This window comes from Canis lupus, chromosome 26 (genome assembly GCF_003254725.2).
Source record: "Canis lupus dingo isolate Sandy chromosome 26, ASM325472v2, whole genome shotgun sequence".
In the NCBI taxonomy this organism is placed as follows: Eukaryota; Metazoa; Chordata; class Mammalia; order Carnivora; family Canidae; genus Canis; species Canis lupus.
Genome location: NC_064268.1, coordinates 38207073 through 38211786, shown reverse-complemented (window position 1 = coordinate 38211786; position 4714 = coordinate 38207073). Strand labels below are relative to the sequence as shown.

The window sequence follows — 4714 nt, the reverse complement described above, 5'->3', positions numbered from 1 at the left end:
TCCTTGGCTGGTTCCTGCTCTTAGGGGAGACGATTTCAGGTTGTCACCCTTGAGGATGACGTCAGCTGCGGGCCTTCTTACTCTGTTGATAGACATTTCCTCAAAACCCACTGTGCTTTTTATGTTGTATTTTGTCAAATGCTTTTTCTGCAACTCTTGAGGGGATCATATGCGTTTTGTCCTTTCTCTTGTGTTTTGTTTTTTGTTTTTAAAGATTTTATTTATATATCCTTGAGAGACACAGAGAGACAGAGCGAGACAGGCAGAGACACAGGCAGAGGGAGAAGAAGGCTCCATGCAGGGAACCCAATGTGGGACTCGATCCCGGGACTCCAGGATCACGCCCTGGGCCGAAGGCAGGTGTTAAAGCGCTGAGCCCCCCGGGCCGCCCCATGTCCTTTCTTTGGTTAATGGGATGGATCATGCTGACTGATCAGAGGGGCTGCGGGGGGCAGGTGGGCAACATGGATGAACAATAGGAAAAGCTACAAGCGTCTGGTTCTAAATAAAGAAATCCCAGAAATTTAGAAAGTACAGCCTGGCAACAGAGTCAGTACTGTCGGAACAACTTTGTATGGGGACAGACGGTGACGCCGCTTCTCGTGGGGAGAGCTGAGTGAGGCACAGAATTGTCAAGTCACTAGTTGTAGCCCTGAAACTACTGTCACCTTGTGTGTCGACTGTACTTCAATAAATATCAAGGAAAAGGGGTTTCTGGTAGGACTCCTGGTGGGTCTGTGAAAGGCATTTACATGGTCGTTATGCACACGAAGGCACCTCTGCAGAGGGGATCAAGATGCTCACGTGTCTTCATGTTAATTTTTAGAAGATTTACTTGAGAAAGGGTGCAGTGGGGGGGGGGACGGAGGGAGAGGGGGAACCTGGCGCGGACTCCTCACCCACCAGAGCCCGAGCCCCACGCGAGGCTCCACGCCACAACTTCAAGATCCTGACTTGAGCCAAACACAAGAGTCGACGTGGAACCGACGGAACCACCCAGGAGCCCCTCAAATGTTCCTAACTGCAACCCCATGCTGTGAACCCTGGGGGGCGGGGGGGCATCTGTGACCCCCAGTCTGCCTTGAAGGGCGGGAGGCCTGCAGGGCCCGAGGATGGGAACTGAGGATGTGGGAGGGTGCCTGCCTCCCCTTCCTGCCCCGCGTGGGGACAGGACCCTCCCCTGGGACCCTTCGCCTTCAGGGTGAAGGGCTAAGTGCTGATTGGACCCCGCCTGCCCACAGTGATGATGCGGGACCCCACTCTGGGCAGAACTGTGGTGCCCCCGGGTTCCACCGCTGCCTGGTGCCCACTCTGCATCCGCAGACCGTCGGAGGCACTCGTGCTCCGGATCTGGCTTGCAGAGACCCGACTCTCCTGCTCTCCCCAGTAGCCCAGTACTCGTCTCTCCTCAGTACCCCAACCCTCCCACTCTCCCCAGTACCCCGGTACTCCCACTCTCCCCAGTACCCCAACCCTCCCACTCTCCCCAGTACCCCAACCCTCTCACTCTCCCCAGTACCCCAACCCTCTCACTCTCCCCAGTACCCCCACACTCCCACTCTCCCCAGTACCCCAACCTTCCCACTCTCCCCAGTACCCCAACTCTCCCACTCTCCCCAGTACCCCAGTGCATAAAAAGGAGGAGCTCACACAGTGACAGGTCACAGGTGAGTGGCAGCCGATCCCTGCTCCTTGCGGGCCACAGTGGGACCTGTGGGTCTGGGTGGGGGCACAGGCCTCCCGAGCTGGGGTCCACAACACCCCGACCCCCCATGCGATGACCGGGAGCAGCTCCCTCACCCCTTTCACAGCCCCATGGGGTGAGAGCGGCCACCCTGCTGCCCCCGTCCAGGGAAGGAGGCTGCAGTTGGAACTTGGGCAGCTCCCCCGGGACCCCCGCTCCCCTGTAAGCCCTGTGCTGTGCAGAGACCCAAGCCATGACCTTTCCAGCCTGTCCTAGACACATGGAGCCTGACTGGGGTGACTGACACCCCCCCATCCTGCCCTGTGCCTGCTGGGTCCCCCTGGCCCGTGAGCAGGCTTGTTCTTCATGCACTGGAACGTGGAGTCCCTCGTGCTCCCCCAGGCCCCCCTCAGGCTAGTCACACATCGCTGCCCTCAGGGTGGGGAGTTTGGTCGCACTCTTGCTGGCATCAGGTTTTAATTTTGATGAAGTCCAGTCCGTCGCTTTCTCCCCTTGGTCGTGTGCTTGTGGAATCTAAGAGAAACCTTTGATCCCTGCCCCCCCGCAAGCCTGCAGGGACACTCGCTGGCCGGCCGACCCACCACCATCTCTGCACTGGCCCCGGGCTGGGAGACGTCACCCCCGAGCATCAGGTGGGCAGTTCCTGGAGCCCCTGGGTCCCCCGCCCGTGTGCTCCTGATACCGGGGTGAGAGTGCTCTGTGACCCCAGCGTGATGGCGTGTCCTGGGACAGTGGCTGGGAAGGTGGACTGTAGGTGGGCGAGGGACAGACAGGCAGCGAGGGCCCATGTGTGATGCTCCAGCCCAGCCTGTGCCCCTCGGGGCTACGGGGTTGTCTCAGGCTCCGGTCAGACAGAGGGGCACCTGCCCACGGGGAGCACCCGGATGCATGTGTCCTTGGAAGGTTCTCACGCACCGTCATTCTTGGATGTGTTTGGATTGCAGCATGATGCAGGAGGACCCGGAGACCCTGCTGGCCTTGCGAAGGGCCAATATCGTGGCCCAGTACCATCAGGTGAGGCCCAGAAGGGACCATAGACACTTCACACCCATGACAGGGGAGACCATACCTGCAAGAGCAGGGGAGGCCCAGGAGAGGATCAGAGCCAAGGATGAGCCAGGTCATCCCAGACAAGGACCATAGTCACCAGGAACAAGTGAGACCCTGGGGATGGTCCCGGTGTTAGTAGCATGTAAGGGTCCATCCTGGATCCTAGTAATTGGTAGCTGAGAAGCCCAGTCACCAGGTACAGGGGAGGCCCAGGTGGGGACCAGAGTCACCAGGTCCAGATGAAGACCACAGTCACAGATCCACATGAGGCTCAGGTGGAGACCAGAGTCACCTAGGTGAAGCCCAGTTGGGGACTAGAGTCACCAGGTCTGGGTGAGGCCCAACTGGGGACCAGAGTCACCAGGTCAGGGTGAGGGCCAGGTAGGGATCAGAGTCACTAGGTCAAGTGAGGCCCAGGTGAGGACCACAGTCACCAGGTCCAGGTGAAGCCCAGTGGGGGACCACAGTCACCGGGTCCAGGTGAGGCCACGGTGGGGATCACAGTCACCTGTTCCAGGTGAGGTCCTGGTGGGGACCAGAGTCACCAGCTGCAGGTGAGGTCCATCTGTGAACCACAGTGTACTGGGTCCAGGTGAGGCCCAGGTGGGGACCACAATCACTGGGTACAGATGAGGCCCAGGTGGGGACGAGAGTCACCAGGTCCAAATGAGTCCCAGGTGGGGAGGTCACCAGGTCAGGGGAGCCCAGGTAGGGCCCATGGTCACCAGGTCCAGGTGAGGCACAGGCGGGGCACCACAGTCACCAGGTCCAGGTGAGAGCCAGGTGGAGACCAGAGTCACCAGGTCCAGGTGAGGCCCAGGTGGGGACCACAGTCACCAGGTCTGGGCGAGGTCCAGGTGGGGACCACAGTCACCAGGTCTGGGTGAGGTCCAGGTGGGGACCAGCGTCACTGGTTCCAGGTGAGGCCCATGTGTGGACCACCGTCACCAGGTCCGGTTGAGGGCCAGGTAGGGATCAGAGTCACCAGGTCAGGGGAGCCCAGGTAGGGATCAGTCACCAGGTCCGGGTGAGGCCCAGGTGGGGACCACAGTCACCAGGTCAGGTCAGGCCCAGGTGGGGATCTTCACTGATAGATAGAAGCAGGTGAGGCTGTCAGGCTGCACCCACCGGGCAGACAGGCCCTTCCTCTGGTGCCCGGCCAATCTCAGAGGGTCGGCGCTCCCTCAGGATTCAGGGGAGGGAGGAGCCCTTCTGCTCCCTCCTGTCCCCGTTTCCCTGCTCTGATCAGTCCCCACCATGGAGCCCCCTCTGTTGCAGGCGCACCAAGCAGGGTCTCCGCGGGACCTGTCACTGTGCAAGGTCACTGACCACCAAGGCTTTCTGCAGTGAGTCCCCTGGACACCCCTCACTCATCTCAGGGGGGGGTGGCGTTTGCAGGAACACCTCTCTGGAGGCTGACTCCCCCCCCAGGTCGGGACCTCATCCCCTGGAGCCCTCTGAGGGCCATGTCTGTGCTGGGCTGCAGCTGAGACACCCCGGAGGCCGACCTGGGATGTGGGCAGGAAGGGAGCTGGGCCCGGGGGAGGCCCCTGGACACTCAGAGGAGGAGCCTCCACACCTGCTTCTGGCAGGCCCAGGTGTCTGCCTCCTGCATGGGGGGTGGGTGGGCAGGGGGGTCCAGTCTATTCAGCAGGGGATCCCGCGGGTGAGGGGCTCTGGGGCCAGGGCGTGCTCTCCATTGGGGGACAGCCTGGTCTGGGGCAAGTCCGCAGAGGAGCTCTCACCCACACCCCCCCATCGTCCAACTTCCCCCCCAGCAATGGAACTCCCTCCCCATCCTCCCAGTACAACAAGACAGTGCAGGCAGGCAGCCCCCAGACATGGGTGTGAAAACAAAAAATGGGGTCCCCTTCCCTTTGTCACCTGCCTGGGCCACCCCAGAGGCCCCGCGAAGGACCAGGCCCTGGAGCACCCCCAGGACTCCCATCACGGGGTCCC

At 61.1% G+C, this 4714-nt stretch overlaps 1 long non-coding RNA gene across 1 annotated transcript; it reads left to right on the top strand.

Annotated features, from left to right (window-relative positions):
* The first annotated feature begins 1323 nt into the window (after positions 1-1323).
* LOC125753730 (uncharacterized) lies at positions 1324-4364 on the top strand. The gene is made up of 5 exons (XR_007406188.1): positions 1324-1667; positions 2254-2337; positions 2650-2719; positions 4034-4101; positions 4187-4364. It is a non-coding gene; the product is annotated as an uncharacterized LOC125753730 (long non-coding RNA).
* Positions 4365-4714: the final 350 nt, after the last annotated feature.